We start from the raw sequence: 25,655 nt of genomic DNA, 5'->3' as shown, positions 1-25,655 counted from the left end.
TTTTAATTGATTGTAAAACAGCGGGGGAAAAAGTGCTTCAGCAGCGAAAACATTCAGAGGTTGCCTCTGTGTTAAGAGATTTAATTACATTTATAATATGAGAAGGGATTTGACTATGCAAATTCCTTTAAACTGAAGAGTGTTGTATGTAAACACACCAGTTGATCGGCGCCCGGGAGGGGAGCGAAGGGATGATCTGTCTGAAACTGAGACCCTACACAAGATGCCGAAGAAATAATGAAGAAAACGTACCGGGGTCTTCCCACTGGCGTCTACTGTTCTTAAATTAAGCTAATTATAATTACTATAGACAAACTAACCCAAAGCTCAACTCCACTCTACTGTTTTGGTATTTTTACACATGAAAAAGCATTTAGTTCCATTATGATGCTGTCTTACTCATGGAGATCAACAAGTTAGCCACATTTCTCAGATTTGACTGTTTTTATGAGGACATCTGGAAACATTTGGCCCTCATAAAGAAAGCAAAACCTGACAAAAGTACACGCATATACATACACACACATTGGCCTTGAAATCCAATCAGAAGTGGTCACAGAAGGCAATTTAAGACTTTAAGACGTCTGCATTACATACCAGGTGTAAATAGCGATCTGTCTCAGCTGACCACTTGTGATCAGATCACCAGACAAATATTAATACCAGGATAAATAGGTTCGGTTATGGGTAAATAACCAGAAAGTATTATGATTCTAGGCCAAAGAGTTTGTCTTACCAAACTAGAAGTACAGTAGTAGCGTGTTTTCCAAGTAAAAAGAGGGCTGTGCTAGAGAATTCCCATCTGTGTAGATGTACCTGCTGTTATTTATGAGGGCTCTTGTTTAGGCATGCACACCACAGATGCTTGTAATTAATCCAGCATGCAATTAGATATTGTTTCAATTCACAGCTGAGTGTAATTAACTTCTGGGGTTCTTCCTCTCCGAGCGAGCTGGCACTGGTTTGAATTAGATAGTATGAGCACGATTTCTAATCTCTAACCTAAGGCAAGAAGTGCAGGACTAATTTCATGTTTTCTTTCAGAAATAATCAATTTCCTTTGAAAATGTTTCTGAGGCTGATTAGTTCACAGAGCGTTTAATTGGCATGTTGTTCAGATCATATGAGGACAGAGGTCACACTTGCGAATGATCTTGAAATGCCAAATGGCCAAATCCAGGTAGTGATGGGGTGTAATTGTTTCACCAGCCTGGTGAGGGCCATCTTATTTTTTCAATTAAATAATTATATTTGCATTATTTATTTTCAAAGTACTGAAAGAAATTTTGGAAGATTTATATATTAATACAGCCAAATTGTTTAAGGCTGATATTTAGGTTTGAATCCTCTCCTTTGGTTGAAAGAAAATCCGGTTCTCCCAAGTCTTTATCCTCTAACTTTCAGCTTTGGAGTAATTCTATGGCTGCCTTCCATAAGACCTCCCTTTGGTTTGTGTTAATGGGGACCGTTAAGGTCTTTCCAGAGTGTAGACGAGTGGAGCAAAGCTCCATTTATGTTGCTTATGAGGCTTTGGGCGAGCTGGGAAGCGGACCACCTTTCTCTCTGGCTCTGCTGGGCCGTTCTGCCATATCCTTCACTGGGGTGGCGCTTCACGGATTCGCCTTGACCTCCCCACCATTTCCAGCCATCAATCTGAGGCCAAGCTGCCTTCTGCCTTTATAGATGGGCACATCTTTTTATTCTAAATCCGCTCTCATTACGGTTCCTCTCAGCCGGTCAGTAAGAAGACCTCAGCTGAAAGTTGGGGAGGTAATTGAGCGGATCTTTCCCTGCGCTTCAGACCCAAAGCGAAGGCTGCCTGCCCGGCTCCTATTTGCCTAGATTCAGGATGTAGTGGCCATGGCTGGGCTGTCGGCCGGACTTCATCTGAGCATTCATGTCTGGGCAGTGAGTTCGTCGCCTCATTATCAGCCGCTAGAACTGTCAGAAGTGGAAAAAACAAGGTTGTAATGTAATCTGGTCACTGGACTTTTTCCTCTTCTTAATGACGGCCTTTCTTGTTCTCTCTGCCCTTCTGCTCTTCCTAGTCACGTCTGATAGACTCACGCGGTAAGGAGAACGGGCCGATTGCATAATATGATATTGATCTTCACCCGCGGGCAAGTGCCATTATCGCTGATAACCATGTAGACGAGACAAACAATCTAAAATTAAGAAAAAAATAGAAGGAAAGAATGCATTAATTCGCAGCGCAAACCTCTGAACATCTGTTAACTAGTTAGGCTTGGTTAATAAGCAAAATAATTAGGGTTTCATCTTGTTTGATTCCCTCAGCTTCTTCTTCTGTATTCATATCTGGAGAGCAACGAGCACTGCTAGCCTCAGGCAGAGGAAGCAATATTATGAGCCCAGGAGAGCCATTCACAGGCAGGGAGAGAGGAGGCATCCAGAGGAGGCTCCCCGGCTCTCCACCTGGGCGTCTGGGAGGCTAAACGGCGCAGATATCGCTTATTAAACCATCTGCCTCATGCTAATTAGATTATCGCAGATAAAGAGGAGTTTTCTTTGTACATTTTAATGAGATAATGTGTCAACCAATTGCACAGGGAAGATGGATGCAATTCGGGGACTCCAACTGCAGAATTTCAGGTAAAGGTGTGCAGAGGAACAGATGCGGGTTTGAGGGTGATTAATCGTGTGTATCCAAAAAAAAAAAAAAAAAAAAACAGCCAAGGGGAATGAAAATAAAAACAGAGTACAGAACCTCTAGGATAAAACTCTTTGGGTGAAAAAAAAGTGAAAAGAGTGTAAGTGTGTTCAGAGAGATTTTCCAAAAATAAATGACTAAAAAAAGCCCCAAGTTGAAGGAACACCCTATTATTATTCATACTAAATATAATCGTAAATCTGGCACCAAACAAGACCAGTATTGATTTAGTATTGTACGCCGGTAACAGGACTGACATAAAACACCTGGTCTAACAAGCACCTGGTTTCCCTTTTTGCCATACGTAGATAAATTTCAGCTTTGAAGGAGGGAAAACTGAGAGCTCTGCTAACTAATGAAGCAAAGGCTATCGATTAGGCCCGTCACAAGAGGAAGGCATAAAAGTACACATTCAATAAGGAACTTCATATCCCGTCCAGCTAGTGTAAAGGTTAAGTGCTAAGGAATATTACCAGGATCAATACGCGACTACAACTTCACATATAGCACGCCATGTCTTCTCACCTTCTCACAGGACAACTTACAGAACGGAAAGGAAGTCCCATTTCCGTGAAAAAGCTAGGAAGCTCGCATCCCGTGGCAAAAACCCCAGTTCATTGCTCGCTGCTGCTTAGCGGCGTCCTGTAATAAAGCCTTCGCTGTCATCAACAACTCAGCAGTGTAAACTGGAGCTTATTAAAATTTAATAACCGTCACTTTGTCTCTGTTCACAATAAATAACAAACTCAATTTCCTCCCCGTTACGGCAAGAGAGGCTCCTTAAGCAAGACAAATGAATGGTTTGCAGCACAGACTAACAACATTAACTGGCTAATTAAACCACAATAGAGGATGCCGGGGCTTCTTGCGATAATTATGCAATGTAGTTTAATGAAAAGGTTAACTGTGCATGAGGAATACGATGCCTTTGTCTCAGTGCCAGACCAGTTGGGGAGCAGAAAAACACATTTTCTGGATTTTCATCACTAAACAAGGCAAATGAAATGTGTTGCACAGTTTCTGCTTGGTGTTTTCTACAGACGCCAGCCATTAGTTTCCCAGACAGCACAAACCTTAAATGAGGTGTAAGCATATCCTTCGATGGCTCTGTGATGATCTATTCTCAATTCAGTTCAGCGGGGCCATGGCCTTATGGTTAGCACGTAGTACTGTAGTGCTCATGTGGGAGATGTGGGTTCAAATCAGGTTCACATCTGGTCCCAACTCCATTCAGTCCTTTTCATCCCATCATTTTCTGCCAAATATACATATACAGTATATATAAATACACACACACTATTGTTTTTTAGAAATGAAGACATTTTATTTAATAAAGATGCAACAAATTGATCAAAAGTGACAGTAAAGACAATATTAGAAAAGATTTCTCTATAAACACTTTTAAAAATTGTATTCATCAAAAAAGTATTTTGCTCCACCAAAGATATTAAGCAGTACAACACTTATAATGTTTTCAACATTGATAATGACAAAAAATGTTTATTGAACGTCAAATCATATTAGAAAAATATGAAAACAGCATATTAGAATGATTTCTGACAGATTATGTGACACTAAAGACTGGAGTAATGATGCTGAAAATTCAGCTATGCATCACAGAAATAAATTATATTTTGAAATATTAAAATAGAAAACGGTTTATTTATTTATTTATTTGTTTGTTTGCATGGGATATATAAATCATAACATCTACAGTAACGGATTTAATTAGATTACTTTATTTTTTAAATGTAGTGACGTTAACCAATTTACCATTGGTTTTGTCAGAAAATAAATACAATAGTTTTTCACAACTTCTATTTCCACAAAGATCTAAAAGATTCGCCAGAGCACAATCTAAGAACAGCTTTAAGCTCAGGATCATCTGATAGGTGAAATCCTCACACAGAAGCAGGCTCCCTGTGCTCCATATACCTGTATGCTTTTAGAAGCTTGTGGCGGCCGTATTTTACAATTGTGAGCTCCAGTGTGGCTTCCTGGGGTTGGTCAGGTGACTCACTGAGAGCTCTCCTCTACTGGCCTTCTCTCACTGAAATGCTCTGAAAATGTAATTACAGCCCCTGCTTAGAGGTATGGATAGCCATTTCAGTCATCCACATTTCCATAAGCTAAGCCTTTAAATATTCCATTAATTGATAATGTAAATGCCCTTGAGACGCAGACTTTAAGCTGGTAAATCACTACTGGGGCTTCCTTTCCATTGCAACACCACCGTCTCAGCGACAAAAGCTCTTCTAAAACCTTCCAATGGAGACCTAACGACCCTCCTGTTTCTACATATACACAACAAGCCATTTTTCCATCTATATCCCACCACAAGTTTACTAGTGTGAAGGGTTTAGGTGTGGTTTCCACTGTGAGCTAAACTCAAGTAGTCCCTTGGATGAAAAGGCCACACTGGCCTTGTTTGCTAGTCTTCAGATGATATTGTTAAATGTCACTCTAGTTTTGTGTACTGTCCTTCAAAACTGCTTTTTTTTGCTGGATTTGAGATGTAGCGGAAAATGACAGGAAATTAGAGATCATGAATGCAATTTGAAGAGCTCAAACCTGTATTATCCATATGAGAGTCATCACAGATGAATATGCCTGGAAAATACACAAAGCTCCTCCTAATGTTCTGAGCCACTGATGTTCTACAAAAATGAGAGAAAAAGGAAAATTTATAAAAAAATGAATACATATGCACAGCATTATTTAAAACATAGCAAACCTTGCTATGCTGCTTAGAAATGTGTGCATATTCCAACCACAGAGTGTTTATTAATTGAAATAAAAACCCTCTAGGAGTCAAAAACAACCAAGGGATCAATAATGTATGGCTGCGCATTGTGCACACGATGCGGCTCTTAATTATTCAGTAAACGAACTGACATACAAGTCCATTAGTGTTTTTTTAAACGCAAAATTACTGTGCAGAAGACCAGCTAGCTTTAATTTTTTCATGGCTTACGAGCTTAAAGAATTTATGATAGAAAAATATTTATCTCGTTTTGAAAGCATAGGATGCAAATCTCCAATGATGAACCATAATGGATGATGTCTTTTCAAAAATAAATGTGCCGTACGGAGCATTCCCACTGCAGGCGTTTGAGAGGCTTTTGTCATGAATTTGTGATGAACTGTTGGTTGACAAATAGAAAAACATGAATATTGTAAGCATTTACACCGTTTTACTTACAAGTTGACACATTTAATATGCTCACTAAAAGCTAACAGGTTTAAATGACTTTTCCTCTTGCTGAGCGCAGAAATGTATTTTGCATGCAGGAGTGATTTTGAAAAAAGTCTTGTTAAGAGATGCACGAATGCTCTTGTATAACATAGCATCTGAGCATAACATTTATATAAAAAAAATTCAGAATATTACCTTGTTCAGCACATGGTCACTAACAGAAGCATGCAAACTCATGCACATACAGCAACAAAACTGCAACTGTTAACAAAAATCATTATAGCATGATTTTATAGCAAGAAATTATTAGGGCTGTTAAGTAATATAAAAAATTTTTTTCAAATGAATCACATAATATGTCGATTAATTAATAAAATGAATCACAGTTAAAGTTAATTGCATCACATATGTTTTTAAATAACTATATATATATATATATATATATTTATATAGATATATATATGCATGTATATATGCGCACTGACATGCAATGAATGTCATGTTTTTTTTAAGATGCCTCTGTAAAGTTCCAACTTCCAATGTTTTTTTTTACTGAATTGTTATTTATATGTGTTTTATAATATAAATTACAATTGTTAGTCCTAATTGCCAATCTAAGGGTCTTACTATAGGGCCCAAAAGATATCCATCACACCCGTTTGTTACTAGTAAATGCCAGGGCCTTTGATCACGGGTTAGCGGTGTATACATTAATGATTTATTTTCCATACACCCCTGGAGGTATGCTTAAAGTATTTTCACACCCTTTCTTTCCACCGCCTCATCTATCCCACAAACATGTCACCTCGTTACGCAAACTGACAGGAGTCAAAAAAAAAGCAGAGACGGTAAACAGCTACACGACTGTGGGACCGAGCATTGCTTTCAGAAGATCACAGAGCTGAAATTGCACCTGACATTTCAAAAGACAAAAAAGTTACGCGCGCACACGCTCCGCTGACAGAGTTTCTCCCCCGTTGCCCTCTCTGGGGTGTTTCTTTATTAATGAGCAGCACACATAAAACGCAACAGTATGACTGAGGGTGTCACTCATCAAAAAAACTCCATTCACAGCCGTCTCCTCGCATGGAGAGGAACCATTCTTTTTTATAAGGACCAGAGACAATCGCTGATTGCCCGGTCTTTCAGATGACCAGACCTTCAAGCCTCATTTTTCAGACACGGTATGAATATTGTATGCAAAGTGAAGCTAGTTTTTGGCAGCACAGGGAGGCTAGGAAGGAGCCGTAGATATACAGAGGAAGGCTTTTCCTCAAAGACGGCTTTACTCTGTGGAGATGTGTGTGTTTTTTTGTGTGCAGGAAAAAGTGAAACCAAGAAAATGCTTGAGTGAGTGACACTTTTTTTTTTTTTTCCAAGCAAGAACTGTTATTTTATTCTTCTAACGCAACACGCCAACCTCTGCATGTTGTTTTTTTTCCCTCTAAGATGTGAAGCAATAATGCACTAATTTCTTTTCCAAGCAAGAAAACAAGACAAAAACATTCCCAAAATAGGATCAACTCTGCATTTAATTGTCCGTATAATCAAAGAAGCTGAGCACAACAGAAGTTTTGGTGTGCACAGCAGAGGCGGCCGCTGTAACTCATAGCTGTGGGGCTAATAGGGTGGAGGGGGGAGAGTCTGGCAGGGACAGGTTTGATGTGGAGCTGTCACTGATGGAGAAGGTAGCTGAGCATGTCCAAAACACCAAACACAGACCTCTGCTCCTCCTCTGCTCCAAAAAACAGAATACAGGAACACAGTTGTTTGAATAATAAATACTTGTGGCACTCGAGTGGCAGGGTGCCTGCAGAGACGCGCGCCCAGAAAACGATGTTGATGTGTGGGGAAAGCCGGGCCCGACATATGTTGCCATGAATAAGGTATACAGGAGACATCAATGCAGCTTCCGGATTTCCAGGTGCAGGAGTTTCTCTCTGGCGTAAATTGACACATCCTGAGAGGGAATAAACTTTTGCAGGAAAAGCAGCGTCCTTCGAAAAAATTTGCCACAATTCATTTCCCGAGTTGCTGACCAAGTCTGTGGAAGTTTCTCTACTGGTTTTCATGGGAGATGGTATCTTATTACCTGTATAAAACCCCACTGGAGGAATAAAAAAAAAAAAAAGTCTCTAGCTGGTCATTAGCTGGACTACTAGCTGATATGGCCGAGGTGACCTGGTAGACCATCTTGGATATTAAATTTCTGGACTGATTATCAGTTACTATCATGTTACAGCCGACAACTGAACAACAGACGATATTAAAATTCATTACCATTTTCTCCAAATAAAAATAAATAAATAAAACTAAAATCAAAAGTTTCCCAGAATAGCTTATTAGTTTTCTAATAAAATGATTATTGTTGCCTGTGACGCATTGTAAGTTGTTCTGACGTGAATTTAGAAGTCAAATTTGAAATTTGTATAAGATGGTTTAATAAATTATTATTTTTTTTAAATTAACTTTACAAAAAAAATAACTTTACAAAGGTGATCTAAACGTAAAAACAGAGGAAATTAATAATTATATGATACTGACTGATACCAGCAACATCTAATTAATTTATAACTGTCACCTAATTTATAACTTCCATATTTACAAAGTCTTTATTACTTTGTTACTGTGTCTGTTTGTTGATCTATCGATTTTTGTATTTTGTGTGTGTGTTTTATTTTGTGATGGCTGTGATACATGAAATGATTTATAATTCAGGTCTGACTCTGTTCTGGTACAGAACTCTATTCACATTGGAAATTGCCAATCTGGTTAGTGCTGGCTAGTTAATATGACAACAAATGGCCACACTTACTTTCTAAACACAAGTCCCTGGTCTCTCCAATTCATCAGTATACGAAAAAAAATATGGCTTTGGAAATGTCATAATGAATTTCGACCTTCCTTTCTGGCTGCAAGGATGGAAAAAATAAAGTTAACTAATAGTAAAATAATTTCTTATTGTTTTAGGCTACTTTAGTATGCAATGCAGCAGTTCTTGCCTATAGTTAATGCAGTAGAGCAAATACAAATGAAAAACAGATTCATCATCGTTGAGATGCTCTTGAGGGCGAACTTTACCTTCAGCCTCCACCTAACAGACAAAAAGTCTAAAAAGTGGCATCCGGTGGCGTTTCAGGATGGGACATCGTGAACTCACATTCAAGGCTGGCTCCATTCTGGCGTGTAACGCTTTTCACATCGAATATTCTGTTTTACTCTGAAATATGACATATTACGAAGTAAAATGGGTTGCAAATGTCATTTCTAACTTAAACTATGTTCAAGACACAGTTTGACCACCTAAACTTAGTATAACTTAGTTTTTCCACCAGGGAATCTACTTTACATACAAAAAAAGGGTTAAAAGTTTAAAAAGGCTCTTCGTTCATGCTTTGAAAAAACGATCACCGGGCAGGTGACTAATAAAAATCAAACCGTATGCATGCAGGTACTAGTGGCGGAATATTTCATCCACTTTGGGACAGCTGTGCCTTTTGATGGCCCTGGGAATGGAGCCATTTTAGTAGTTGATGTGTCCATCCGTCGCCGATATTTAATACGCGGTTACGCCGTGCACCGAACATGACAGAAAATCATTAGCCACCATTGGCTGCTAACTGTCACATGAATGATTGAAGAAGCAGTGAAGCATTCAGTTTTGTGTGGCAGTTAAACGTCCGCCTGAAAGAGCGAGAGCCCGGCGAGACCCATGATGAAGCATCTTGAGGGAAGGCCACAGTCACCCTCCTACAGAAAGTGAGCGGGAGGGGAAAGAGCACCTGTGTTACAACCAGCTAAGATCTGACACCGGGGTCAGTCGAGCCATATGGTGTCTGTTCTATACCAAAGAACTCTAAATGCCAGCTGATAGTGCACTGAGTCGCTTTGCTACGAGATGTGGCTTTGCACAGCTAGCCGGACACAAAGAGGAAGTCAACGCTTGGAGGGCACAAAGGGGAATGGTACCTTCTCAAAATCTCAGTAATCCCAGTCCCAAGGTGGTTTGAAGGGAGAGGATTTGCCTAGCAGACCAGTGGACGGGTGCGATGCCTGTAGACTGAGGAAAGAGTCGTTCTGACATCGCTCCCCCATGTGTGAGCCTCTATACTGTAATGAAAGGCCGTTTCCTGTCTTCTCCCCATACTGGGCCGTGTAGAGATTCTCCACAGAGTTCCCCTGAGCCCTATCAGCTCCTCCTGAGAGAGAAAGAGAGAGAAAGACACACACACACACACACACACACAGAGAAAGACAGAGACTCCTCAAGGGATTGACCAGTCTGTCTGTGTTCACTGACTACAGACGGTGTTATTCCGGCTCCCTCTCATCTCCGCAGTCATTAAGGTCATTACTGTAAAATGTTTTTCCTTGGTTTCAAAGTGGGAAACACGTGAATTAAAAAGGTAGAAAATCGTCAAATTACAAATTGAGCCAGCACCTCAATTATTTGCTTCATTTGATAATAACGTGTGGTTAATTATTCAAAGAGGTTAATTAAAATGAGGTTGATGAAACTGGAATAATGCGAGGGCTGCTAATATTTTCCCGTTTGTCCAACTTGCATGTCTGAGCTAAATATTTTTGACAATTAAATCCTAATTAATATAAACATCAAGAGATATTAAATCAACACTCAAATGTTCACTCAATCATGTGTCTCAGCCCTTAATGGGTTTACCATAAAATGTACAGGAATATTATATTACTCTCATTCATTTTATATATGTCTACATCAAAATCATGAACAGCTTGAGACCTTGTTCTTTCGTTAAAAATTGTATATTTTAAATACAACAAGGATTATTCTCACCAACTAGCATCTAGTAAAGAAATAAGCAAAAACCAGCGGAACATTGCTATGATTTTACTACAGTTAACTGGTGTAGCTATGCACCATGAAGCAAAGAACCTAAAACCCTCTTCACCTGGTAAAATCACTGTAATAAATGACAATATGACAAAAGACCCAATGCCCAAAAAAATTAAATTATTTGTTAAACATGAGGCCTTTTGGGGTCTGTTATTATTATCATCATCAATAATATTAAGACCTCCAAAGAGCCCATGTTTAATAAGTAATTACATTTCATTTTTATTATTTTCCATTTTTAAATGTTGTGAATTAGCATAACTGTAGTTCATTTACCGTGTTAATTTTTACTGGTTTATAATTGCATTGTATTGAATTAACTGAACTGACAGGTGGGTCAATGATGCAGTTATATCAAAAAGTGTTTAAAAATGGCTCGTCAATAAATTTTTTAACCTGGAATTATGCATTTTATAAATGTGTAATTTAAACATACAAGCAAGCAGTACTGAAAAGAAAGCAAACGTTGTGTTTTTATTGGTGTCAGTGTGAATACCAGGTTAAGTTGGCGAGCGACAAACAGGGAGGTGAAAGCACTTGCTCAGTCCCACTGGAGAGTCTTGACGTGAGCCCTACGGGGCATTATTATGGGACCCGGAGCGATGTTTCAGCTCCCAGTCTAACCGCCCCGCCAGTCAGCTTGTTTTATTTACTCTGAGCGCTGTGTCCATCTCACTGATGTGTCTGCAAGGGCTGGGGAAATAAAGCTGTTCGTCTTTTTATGGCTGCCGGTACTGTTTACGGCTGATGTGTCCTAACCGCCAGCCGAAGCTATTTATCTGCCTCCAGACGTCCGGCTCACTTGCTACGATTCCCTCGTGCAATATTTCACCTCGAAGTCCATTCCTCAACTGAAGTGTGTATACACGTGTTTGGCGCTCGCCGGGTGAAAATCTACACACATAAAAAGACATTCAGATGATCACAGTTGTTTAACAGTTTAAAAAGGGTTAAAATGGTTAGTAAAAAGGTTCAAAATATTTCTTGCAGTACTTACATGAACCTTAAAGGGATAGTTCACCCAAAAAAAAAAAATCTTTAATCACTTACCCTCAAGTTGTTTCAAACCTGTATGAATTTTTTTCAGCTATTGAAAACAAAAAGATATTTTGAAGAATGTTGGTAACCAAACATTTGACGGCAGCCATTGACTTCCATAGTGCGGAAAATATATTATAAAAGTCAATTTGGCTAGTCAAATGTCATCGTTTTTACCATTCGTTTGGTTACTAATATTCTTCAAAATAAAATATTTAGCAGAAGAAAGAAACTCATACAGGTTTGGATCAAGTGGAGGGTGATTAATAACAACAGAATTTGAGTATTTTAGACACTTTGGCATGTAACTTATTTGTGCTACCAAGATTAACAATATTGATACTCAAATACTATAACTATCCTCAAAAACAATACTATAAAATAGTTATATTTTATTAATAATTACTATTCATTAAAGATAAAACTCTAAAATAATAGGTTTAAAAAGAACTTTTTCTTATTAAAACTGATTTTTTTATTTTTCTTATTTCTCACTATATGAAAATAAACTTGTTTCCACCAAAAGCATCATGAAAGAGTCTGCTGTTTTTCCATTTCCCCTCCCGTCTCCAGTCAGTAGGAACTGACCGGGCTTTTCGACTAAAATATTTTCATCATGGGCTGGCAGCACCCTTTCATGCTTTCTCCTGCAGAGTTCATATAGACATGCTTGGTTTAAACCACCTTATTAAAGAAAATAAAAAATAAAAAAGGGATTGCAGGAGGAGGGTGTGCGTGCGGGGGAGAGAAAGAGAAAATGAGAAAAAAAAAAAAAAGATGCCGGGGCCTGTAGTAAATCCTGACACTTCCACGCACTTGAATTTGGTTTCAAACACTTGTCTTTCCGTACCATAATAGATGTCAGCTCCTCTGATGTCGCACTAGCAGGAGGCTGAATAAGGTCTCCCTCTTGTGCGTTTTGAAGCTATCAGTCGACGTGACTGTGTTGTGCCACATCAAAAAGGGGAGACACCGCGTCACCTGCCGTGCTCTGAGCGAAGTATCTTCAAATCAGTTGTCCAAGACATTTCTCCCTATTAGTGCTCCACTCCCACACAGGCTTAAAGACGCAGACGGGCCCCTTTTGGATGTGCTAAGCGGGCCTCTGTGTTACAGCTGATAGATCATACAGCCTAGCTGCTTTTATTACGCTGCGTGGTGACATGTCCGTCAAAGCTCTGCGTGGAAATGCGAGAAAAGAGGCTGGGGATGTAACGCAGGGATGGAGACGCAAGCTGGCACGCAACTAATAAATAAAAGCGCACTTGTGTTCACCCAGACGCTGCTGAGTGTGTTTGAAAATGCCATGTTTACTGCAGAGCTGCTAAAAGGGCCAAAAAGAACAAGAACACGGCAGAACGCATTATTGCAGCTAATAAGCAGGCAGCTGGTCAGAAATTCAAAATTGTTTTTTCATTCTCATTTTTGTGGAAATCAGAATAAAGGAGTCTCAGATAGACAATACATGCACAATATAAAAAAGTGGAGTTCCAGTCCTAATACAGCACAACCTATTGTAACCTAACTCTTAATCATTATGTTTAACATTTATTTAAATGCAGTCAATTTGCAGTTTCACTGTTCGGAAAGACAAAATATGTCAAGTAACATGCATGCTTTTGAAATTTCATAGCTCTGGTACTCACATAGGTGACGCAGGTTCGAGTCAGGCCGATTGACTGCAATGGAAGTGGTGTTTGGTGTATATGAAATACACTATAGATACATCTACACTATAGGTATGTATACAGATGCAAGACTCAGGGGTGTCTGTTTGCTTGTGCATTCCCAGAAAGCACGTGGGCACTGGAGGTGTGTGTAATCTGACTAGATCATGTTTTCCAGACCTCAGATGAAGAAAAACAGCTCTGGCAGTCTGCCGTTTCATCTCCTGCACTGGGGTCCAAAACAAAGAGAAGATGATTGATTGATTGACTGCAATGGAAGTGGTGTTTGGTGTATATGAAATACACTATAGATACATCTACACTATAGGTATGTATACAGATGCAAGACTCAGGGGTGTCTGTTTGCCTGTGTGTGTGCATTCCCAGAAAGCACGTGGCCACTGGAGGTGTGTGTTTTGGGGGTGAGTGTAATCTGACTAGATCATGTTTTCCAGACCTCAGATGAAGAAAAACAGCTCTGGCAGTCTGCCGTTTCATCTCCTGCACTGGGGTCCAAAACAAAGAGAAGATGATTGATTGGATGATGAATAATTTAGAGGCGGAGAGCTGTGGGATGAGCAGCACAAGCGTGAGGCTGCCCCGCTCCTGGTCTCTCCTTAAAGATCGCATTACAAGAAAAAGTTGCCCCTGATTATACTAATGTGTGTCACTGTTCATTTGCTAAACTGATGTATGGAAAACGAAAGAAGCCAAAACAGAGTGGCACTTTGGGAGGAAAGAAAACGGAGGATCCCTGTGCAGCCCAACATGAACTTCCAGTTGATATAGTGCAGAGCGGATTCAACGTACCTGCTCACACTCAAACAGAATCCGTTCCTACAGATCTTCAGGCTGAGCTACCATCGTTTCTGTAATGTTTGAACATATTTAATGAACATGCAATACAGCACACTGAATGAGCATAAATGTAAATGAGCACATCCTTAAAATAAAGCACCTCTCCTCTCAGTTAGGAACAGTTACAAAGATGCTGGTTCAACACCATCCCCCCCATTGCAGTTACAGGACTGCCCACAGGGGGCGCTGATGTGATGCATTTGCAGCCACACAAAATGAAGAGGAGATACACACAGGGCTTTTTTCCAATATCAACTCTCATGAAATTTCATTTGGATTGTAAATGTACAGTAATTTACTGTCATAAATGTGTAATGGGCCCCTGAATCCACCGACATTGTGCTGGCTAATCAACTCATTTGACAATGAATAGAAATCTGTTAAGAAAGAACTTAGCATTTCGCACGCTTAAAAATGGGACTTTTCCGTGAAAAAACAGGAACTTTTTGGGGGAATGTTTTTGGTGCTGGTCTCATTTTGTACAATTGCTTCTAACAGCCTAAACTTAGTTCAAATTTATCATAGCCATTTTAAAACAGATTGTTTCAAAAATCCCATTTCTGATGTGCTTTGAATTAGATTCTCGCACATGAAAACAAAACAGCACTAGCAATGTTATTTAAAAATTAAAAAAGACCTTTTAAATAAAAAAATAAAAGAGACATTTTAAAAAGCAACAGGACAGTGGACTACAAAACGGGGGAGCGTTGTCAGTGCTGGTCTTATTTTGTACAATTTCCTCTAACAGCCTTAACTTAGTTCAAATTTAGTATAGCCATTTAAAAACAGATTGTTTCAAAAATCCCATTTCTGATGTGCTTTGAATTAGATTCTCGCACATGAAAACAAAACAGCACTAGCAATGTTATTTAAAAATTAAAAAAGACCTTTTAAATAAAAAAATAAAAGAGACATTTTAAAAAGCAACAGGACAGTGGACTACAAAACAGTTTATTGCTTATGCTCATAATTAAATTTTTTATATTTATTTTTTATATTTAATGCAAAAATAAAAATGTAAAAAAACGATAAAATAATTAACAGTTTATATACATACATATATATATATATGATTTGCATTTACTTTATTAAATGAACAACAACATTAAAAAAAGACAAGTCTAAAACAGACAAAAAAAACGATATAACTTCACAACACATTGATGAAAAACCACTATGCTAATATCCCAAGAGGCAATCCACTGTAAAAACATGTAATCAAATTGAATTTCAATTTTGTGACCAAGTGGTGTGTAATGGAAAGATTGCTGGATGCAAATCACCTGCGCTCCTAGTCAGAAATCAAGTGGCGTGTGCATGAGTGAGTGTGTGTGAGAGCGAGAGTATAATTCACCCCCCGGTAAGAGTAAATTCAGAACGGTGAGGGTGAATCAGTGTCGAGGCGAATGATTGAGCCCTCTTCCTCAGATCCCGCCATCAACGTACAAATGAACAGCTTGGAGGTGAGATACCCGGTGAGGAAGAGGCACTATCACACCAGTCGTCATTATTAGTCTCCTCTAGTCCCTGAGAATACTGGCGCCGAGGGTCCGGGAGGGGGTGGGCCGAGATGGTGTCCTGTTCCAGGCTTATTATGGCTTCCAGGACAGAGAGAGATGGAGTACTGACAGACTGAGGCAGTGTGACAGGGCGCTGCTGCACTCTTTTAATTCTTTCACTGTCTCTAGCCCATCACTCCTGCGCGGGGTGTGGCGGATGGCGCTGGGAGGGCAACGGTGTGTGATATGAAGCGGACCAGCATCCACACACCCACATGTGCTGAAAAAATGATTGAAAGCTCATTTATCACAGGAAAAGTGCTGCTGTGTTTCTGGTTGTGGGGTGGTGGGAAGTTGTAAGGTCATAGTAATTAAGAAAGACCTGCCTTTAAGGTTAGGATATCTCTGACCACCTTTAAAAGTCCTTTCAAACTGCATTTTCAGTGCATTCTGTGCTTAAAGTGAGCTTGAAATTATCATTGCAATGTTTAGATTCTGTTGAACTCTGAAGCTTCTGCATTGAAAGAGTTAAAACTGTTAAAAATAGTTAAAACTTTTACTCATTATTTGCTCAAATTAACATATCGAATTGTGGTACAGTTAGTTGGTCATAAATGACATGAGAAAGACATGAATTTTGCCAATCTATATCATAAATTGAGCATTCTAAAGTTAAAACTGATTTAAATTGGTTTAGATGTATTACCATATCTCATTAAAATTAACATATCGAATTGTGGTACAGTTAGTTGGTCATAAATGACATGAGAATCAATTGTCCTTGTAATCATTTACATCAAAAACGCCGTAATGTGTCTTCATGCACCATATTTGAATGTCCACAAACAGATTTTAATAAAAGATTTTAGGCAAATACTGGCTTAAATTTTGGCCTATCGAAGGGGTTCAGACTATAATGAACAAGTAATATGGGCCACTTTTATGGTAAATACACACTTGGAAAGACACAAAGGTGAGTAAATGGTGACAGACCTTTCATTTCTGGGTGAAAAAAGTTGTTTAGTGTCATACAATACTGTACCATTAAACACAGTCACTAGAACCTAGCCGTTACAATGATGAAGCGCCGTTCATGGCATGAAATGAAGTTTCCAGCGCAGCCGACTCTGAACATTCCCAGCTGCTGCTCTGTGTCACAGAACTCTCAGGTAATTTTGAGGTGAGGTCATTTTAACCTCTGAACACACACAGGTTACAGCTGAAGTCTCTGGAAAAGAAATGGAGGATGATGGGTAAGCAGTAAATACCAGCACCTGTGAGGTATAGTGTTATACTCCTCTGACAGGAATGAGACTGACATCACTTGAAAACAAAGAACACCACCACACATGCCGAAAACATCTGAGTGAAAGACATGAATTTTGCCCATCTATATCATAAATTGAGCATTCTAAAGTTAAAACTGATTTAAATTGGTTTAGATGTATTACCATATCTCATTTCACTGAAATAAGGTTGTTTGTTGAATTAAGTGCTCAATTTTATGTTAAATGATTGACAACTATTTGGAGTAATTGATTCTATAATTAGATATATTTCATGAAAGTACCTTCTGCATTTGATTACATATATTGCATTATTGTATCTTCATGCAGCTAGTGAGTTTACTCTAAATAATAAGAGAAAAAGCAATTATCTCTAAACAATTTCACACTAGTCTTGTTAACAAGTGCAATTTACTACAATTACATTTTCGAAACCGTGCGTATTTTAAATATTCATCCTGTAATTCTTCACTGAGACTGTAAATGTGATTTTTGTTTATTTTGAAAAACTGACGGACTATTCAAAATCATTTTCTAATGATAAATGACAGCAGGCTGCAGAAATAAATACAACCTCTTCTCATATATGTTATATTCCAGTTCCAAAATAAGTAATATGCTAAAATGTGTGTTTACCCAAATTATCCTGCTTAGATGCTTATCCTTTGTTCTTGATATTGTGTCTCACTTTCTAAAGCATTAATGGTTATTTGTAGCCTGTTGTGATAGCTGTATTCTCTCAATTCTGAGTTCTGAGTGGCAAAGCCTGATTTCAACATCACTGAGCCGATGAGGGAAGAAACTCATATGTGCAGAGCATGCTGGGAGACCAAAGAGCGTATAGGACCCGGATGATTTTTAAGAATCGCATGAGGCTTTACTGCTAAGAACAAATAATACTCACTCACAACTGTTACAGAAGACTGTCACTGATGCTCAGTGAGGCCAGATTAATTGTGAACAAAATAATGCAGAAACACAATATCAGTAGACTCGAATACCTACTTCAAATGACACCCAGAGACTCCAAACGCCATCAGAGCAGCACTTTAACCGTCTTATCCTCAGTACTTCACTGGTCAAAGAGAATGCAAATGACATGCCAGTCAAGTCACCTCAGAGGCATGGGATGCGTTTGGAGCCTGTTTAAAAGGCCAGACACATAACTATGGTTTGCAACACTGTATGAGTAGGCAGAGAGTGAGAAAGAGACAAAAACACAGCCGATATTTTTGAAGCCGGCAGACGCTCCACATGGGGATTGCGAGTGCTCATCATCTTGTTTAGAGTGCATTAGCAGGCAGCGCCTCAGCCTCCTTTGCTCTAGTTTTCTTGTTGTCGGGGTGGAGTGTCCTGAGGCGATAACAGGAGCTATCCCTCCCTCTCTTTTCATTCGCCAATACGCAGGGGCCTAATTTTCCATCAGCAAAGCATGAAATCAGCTGAGAATGCCACACAACAAGAGTCACTGTGGCTTTGCCACGTGAATTTTGGCCTCTAAATAAAGTTGAACTCCTGGGTGGAAGTAAAGTGGCCATGCCTGCGGTTTGTAGACTTGGTTTGGGTGAGTTAAAACAACACACGACAATTGTCTAGAAATAACCTAGAATTTATTTATCATACTAAGATTAGGGAATTGAACAAACCTCAAGCAACACATGTGACTGACACCCCAAACCAAGTTATTACTTTTATAAGTGATCAGACTTACCTTTTTTATCTGGCAGATAATAAACTTGGTGAAAAAAAATCCATATCTACACTAGGTAGTAGAATATCAAAAAGACTAGGATGTGGGCCCTAGCAATCACCTAGTTACTTCCCCAGAAAACCAAAGCAAATGCAGAGAACTGCCTGACAAAAGTTTGGGGTTGAAAAGATTTTTTTTATGTTTTTGAAAGAAGTCGCATATGTCAACCAAGACTGCATTTTATTTGATCAAAAATACAGTAAAAACTGTGATATACTGAAATATTCTAACAAAACAAAAAACTGTTTTCTACTTTAATACATTTTACTTTATTCCTGGGATGCAAAGCTGAATTTTCAGCATCATTACTCCAGTCTTCAGTGTCAAACTATCCTTCAGAAATCATTCCAATATGCTGATTTAATGCTCAAGACACATGTATTATTATCAACAATATTTAAAACAATTGTGCTGCTTAATTTTTTGTGTATTCTTTAATGAATAGAAAGTTCAAAATAACAGTATTAATTTGAAATAGAAATAATTTATAACATTATAAATGTCGGTAACACTTTTTTAAGATGTGCTTGCATGTTACATGTACTCACTATTATAATAACAATAAATTATGCATAATTACATGCAAGTAACCCTAAGACAAACCCTAATCCTAACCACATAGTAAGTACATGTAGTTAATTAATATTATTCAGTAAGGACACAAGGACACCTTCAAATAAAGTGTAACCTAAATGTCTTTACTGTCACTCTTGATAAATGTAATGCATCCTTATCAATATAAAAAAATAATTTGTTACTGACTCAAAAGTTTTTTATTAAAAGAATCATAAAAAAAAACAATCTTAGGGTCAATCGCCTGAATGAGGTGGTCTCGGCTCGATTGAAAACAAACTCTGGAGCGGTTCGGTTGTAGTGAGAAAGCAATCCAATCTAACATTGTATGGTGGATAATTATGTAAATTCCGTGAAAAGCATTAGCTTTGTTGTTTGCTAATACCTCAAAATTAACCTGTGAATGTCTGTGGGGCGAGCACGTCTTTGCCATTCAAAATCAAAGCGCACTTTTTCATTTTATAATGCCGTCTTATTGCTCTTCATCGTAGTAGGTGCATTTTAAAAATGTTCACCCGATCAATCCTGGATTCCTGCTCAAAATGATAAATTAATATAACGACAGCTACAAAAAAAACAAAAAACAATAAGCCCTCAAAGCTGTTGTCATTGCATCCTGATGGATGACAGCCATGACAGCTACGTGGAATCCCGGAAAATAAACCGTGGAACTTTGACCAATGAGAGAACAGTTTACTCGCGCGTGACTTGTATTAACAAATTTGGTCCGTTTAGAAACTTTGCCGTGTGAACGCGAACCGCACGAAGAATAAAAAGCAACATTGTAATCATTTTAATCCCTGTTTTCGGAACAAAGCAATTGACCTACAGGAGTGAAAGCACCCTTACAATAAACATTTGCCCATAGAGCAGTGTGATGAATGTTTAAGTTTTGAAGTTGCTCAGAAAGTGAAAACTTTTAGAGAACAAATACGAGTCAAACTGAACTCACAGATGTGGTACTTTGCACTCCAGCAGCTCAGACTCCAACCGCAACTTCTTTCTCTCGTTCTGCTACACAAAACAACTTCCCTCATCAGAGGACGGTTACTTCAACAAACACGCACCCTAAGAGAGCAAGAACACTAGAGCTATTTCTCTGTACTGATTGACAAAAAAAACATGCAAAATAGATGACAAGAACACAAGGGCACATAATAAACCGGAGCTCAGTTACGATGGTTTTCCCTCTCAATAATGAATCGCCATCAGTGTAGCATCAACATGCAGAGAAGAGGAAAATAAGCTTAGCTCTCTCCGAGAACAAAACTTCTATATTTAATCTGCGCAGAGAGCGTCTTGTGTGCAAAGTACAAAAAAACAAAATGGATCACAAGTTCTGTGGCATGCAAATTGCATCCCGGATATACTCTGAGCTTATCTGGCCTTGTCTTTGTGATTGACAGGATTTTATTTTTTTAAATGTGCAGATTATAAATATTTATAATTGGGTTGATATCAGCGCAGCTGAGTTGCCAACTGCATCTATTGAACCAAGGGAGGCAAGGAGACAGCACTGTAAATCTTAGAGCACAATATGGCATGCAGATGGCATGGCACGCTGATAAATAAGCCTAGCTTTTGAGCGCTGCCACATTTTTCCGCGAGCTAATGAGTGGAGCTATTTCAGTTTGGAGCTGTCAGTGCTGACGTGCGGTGCGGTCCTCTGCGGACTGCGCACGGCTCCTTGGGTTCAGGGTGAAGTCAACGGGAGCTCGCCGGTTCTCGCGTAATGGGAGGTGACAGTGAAACGAAGGGGGGAGACGGCGGGGAAAATTTGGAACCGGATATCCAAGCGCAAAAGAACCTGATCCAGAACCCGGGAACGTCACTGAAAAGCGTTTGAGAGCGCAGGAAGCGGCACCGTGTCTGTCTTTGCACGGCTGTCGTGTACGTTTTACCCCAGACTGCATCTGTCTTGCATAAGACATATGCTATATATTGCCTGACAGGGGCGACTCCCTCGTTCTTCCCACCGTACAACCTCGACAGAGCCGTCCAACATCAACATCTCCTCTCCAAATAGGAGCTTCGAGACTCCTCTGGTCCTCAGAGTATTGCGGTGGAGTAAATCTCCACACAGTGGGCACTATTCTTCTAGAAAGGGCTTCAGGGTGAGGAATTTGGACACAGCCACAATGGCTTCATTATTCTTCTGTTGCCTGGCCCACTGAGAGTCTAAAACAGCTCTCTCCGGACTGCTGTCAGCCTTCCCCGTCTGCCCCGACAGAGCAAGAGAGAAAAAAGGGAGGGAAAGAGGGCAAGCAGACTTGATATGACGGCATGTTTTTTCCGAGACACAAACAGCTTGCCTTGGAAAAAAAAAAAAAGAGAGAGAATTAAACCGTGAGGTCTCAGCAGAGGGCCAGCGTTTGACAACTAGGTCACCTAAAGGTTCGCTTGCACACCTCTGCTTAGTGTTTTCCATTAATAAAACCTCAGAATATTAAAGCTTAGACTGAGAACTACAGCATGAACCATCTTGGAGTTTTCTGCCGCTGTGGGAATTGCTTCGGTTGAGGAGCTACGGTTATGATTTCAGCGATATGGTCATGTGTGGCCTCGGCGGTCGTATTGAACTCGAATCTACTGAACCTCACCGAATCTAAAATAGCCACCCGTCTTTGATTGCTTTGCGGCACGTGGGCTCATACAGTATCTCACCGTATCATGAGCTCCTTCAGCCTTGGATCAAACGTGAAACACCAGACTAGGCCACAAACTGTGTACTGCATAAACTCGCTCGGCTTTCCAATAGTCAGGATTGAGGGCAAGCCTGTACATATCCGCTCAGAGATATTTCAGTGTGTATTAAAAAGAAAAAACGACATGACTTTGGGCCAAACTTTGACAATTAGCTAGTGATCTGATACTAAGTTGCACGTAAATACATGTAAATGTGCGCAAACAATTTGCAAACAAACAAACCTAGTCACATTTTTTTCCCTTCGTCCTCTCATTCTATGCTATATTAAATCCCAAGGGGTGTTTGAATTTAAAGCAAGCATGAAATCCAAACCCTTCAAGCAGATTGAATTCAGAATCAAGCAGCCCATGTAAATACTGTGACAACAGGGGGCCCTGTGCAATTAGCATGCTGGCTACTGCTAGTGCAATTAGGCAAACCAGACAGCAAGAGCTGGGAGCCGGGGACATTGAGAAAGGGCCCGTATTTCCATTTTTTCCAGTGGACAGAAGTGTGCGAATCAGAATGAGAGAAATAAATGTTTCTGTTTCCTAATTTAATAGTCTTAACTTTATACATTGAAAATAAACCAAGAAAAATAAATGTACTGTCACTATGGGGAAATGTCAGTAAACAAGCCCAGAGCAGAGAGGCTGTTGGGATAAAAGACCCATTTATGGCGCTTTTCCACTGTGTGGTACAACGCTCGGTTTGCGTTTCCACTGCAGTTTAGTACCGCTTTAGAGTGGGTGGGATTATTCACATGTCGTTATAGTTGCGCCGCCTGTACTGCCGCAACTCCTGAAAAACGTTTTCATTCCGCGTCCCCCATCAAGCTCTCACTGGATCCGCTCCTCTGCTATCAAGGAGAGGAACGTCTGTACTTCCTCAACAGACCACGAAACAGCCATTTTTTGGTTGTTAAAAAGGTGCGCTCGTTCAAAACAGTTGTGTTCGATCCTTCGCTGGCTGTGCTGATTTAAATCTAGTGGTTCTGTTGTGTTTGTGTCGCAAGTTCAGTGACGCAGGTAGTGACTATTCTCTCCGGCCAATCTGTGATCAGCAGAGTTTACACGTCATGTTTTGGTAATGGTACGGTTCACTTGGAACCTCAACCGAGGTGGTACTAAAAAAAGTACCATGTACCAGGTACTGTACCCAGTGGAAAACCCCCCAAAAGTGAACTGTACTGAACCGTACCGTGCCGTACCATGCAGTGGAAAAGCGCCATTAGAGGAATCTCTCAGGTGGATCCATCAAAGTGGCAAGCTGAGGAACACATTGGAGGACCACCTAGAGGAAAAAAATGCTCTCATTTGAGGGTACATCACATAAACAAGCATGACAGGAAAATTCTCTCTGAGTGTCCCACTGGAAATGCATGCAAACACTTTAGACTTAAACAAAAGGTAAAACTAACATCAGTAAACAAAACCTGAAACCAAGATACAGAACGTAAGATGAAAATCATTTACAGTACTTTAACTACTAAAAGAAAATGAAATGAAATGCATCATTTACTCACCCTCATATCATTCCAAACCCGCATGAGATACTTTCTTCTGTGGGAATGAAAAGATTAGGGTTTATTTAGCACAGATGCAACTGATCAAAAGAGAGAGTAAATACATTTATAATGTTATAAACATTTCCATTTCAAATAAACACTTTTCTTTTAAACTTTCTATTCATCAAAGCATTCTGAAAAATGTTAAGCAGCACAACTGTTTTCAACATTGATAATAATAAGAAATGCTTCTTAAGCAGCTAATCAGTACATTAGAATGATTTCTGATGGATCATGTGACACTGAAGACTGGAGTAATGATGCTGAAAATTCAACTTTGCATCACAGGCATAAATTACATTTTAAAATATATTTAAATAGAAATCGGTTACCTTAAATTGTTAAAATATTTCACAATATTGCTGTTTTCATTGCATTTTGGTTCAAATAAAGGCATGGTGAGCACAAGAGACTTGTTTCAGAAACATTAAAAAATCTTATTGACTGAACTTTTGAGTTACCACAAAGTTAACATGACTTCAGAAAGCTAAATAATGCAATAATGCAAAATAATAATAATAGAAAGTCAAACAGGTTTGGCATGACACGCAGGTGTGTGAATAACAATTTTCATTTTTAGGGTGAACTCACCCTCTAATAACACACTGTCAAAACATAAAAAGAAAAAAAATTTTTTTTTCAGTTTGTCGGCTGATTGATCCCTGATAGGTCGAAAGTTTTGGCTCCATTTTGTTTTCACATTCATGCATCTTTCCAGTGTGTTTACGTGTTATATTGATGTGGACAGCTGCCACGAGCGATAGTTCCAGTGCGATGTGCCATTCCCAGACTGCTGATTTTGGAGAGCTCTGTGATCTCCCATTGGGTTGAGTGTCTTTAGCCCAAGGGCTTAAACTCATCTCACACTCCCAAAGCCCAACTCTGGACACATGACTACCTGTCAGGGGACAGGCAATTGGGCTGCTCGACTGCAGATGGGGTCCAGTACACACACACGCACACACACAGTCATTTAATGGAGCATGCCAAGGTGATGGCAGACTTCTCCTGCATGTCTAACCCTTGCTGCTCATTTTTCCCCCCAGTCAGTCTGGTGGGTCTTATTTGACATCTATTATAATGTGGTATAGACTCCATAGCACTCACAGCATGGGGAGACCGGAGATTCAAATACTGTGGTGAATATTACACTTTACTTTCGTAGACTTTAGTCAGAGCAGATGCCATATTCAATTCGACAAATGAAAACAAGGCTTTGGGATAAAAGTACAGCCTGTTCAACATGCAGTCCCTTTCAGCCAAAAAACACTGAAAACCTCAAATTTCCAGTGGTCATAAACTCTGGAAAATGAGTTGTGGAAATTAAACAGGACCTAAGACCTTAAGGCAGTATGACATAATGAACAGACCATACATCTGACCATCACAACCTCATTTTCATTTGTAAATTGAATACGACATCGACTGGAGCAAAATCAAATATTAGATGTACAGTTTGGAATTGATATTATTATATTATATTATATTTATTATATTATATATTCAGACTAATTCTCAAAAGAACTAAGAATGATTAATTAGATATATCTTATTCTTAGTTCTCTTAGTTATATAAATGTGAAAAATTATGTCTCTTTTAATGCAAATATAAACTGTGCACATATATTTTACAAAACTATTTTATATAAATTAAAATTTTTATATTTTTTATTTTTATAAACATTAATATTATAGCGCTTTGGATATGAGAAAAGTGCATTATAAATAAAATGATTATTATTATTAATATTTTTATAATATACATTTTTTCACTCTAATTATTTATTTATTTATATTGTTTATGGACAAGTTGGGTCAAATTGGGAAAGAAAATGACTTTCAAGGATGACTTTCAGGAGGATCACTTTTAAGAATCTAAAATAAGAGTTTTAAATACTTCACATTTTTGGTTACTTCATAATTTCTATTCTACCATTCACTTCACTATTATTTAAAAATACAAACAATAGCTATAGTGTGTGTATGTGGTCATG

Source organism: Sinocyclocheilus grahami, unplaced genomic scaffold (genome assembly GCF_001515645.1).
Source record: "Sinocyclocheilus grahami isolate Dianchi unplaced genomic scaffold, SAMN03320097.WGS_v1.1 scaffold56.1, whole genome shotgun sequence".
Lineage (NCBI taxonomy): Eukaryota > Metazoa > Chordata > Actinopteri > Cypriniformes > Cyprinidae > Sinocyclocheilus > Sinocyclocheilus grahami.
This window is presented reverse-complemented; position numbering follows the sequence as displayed.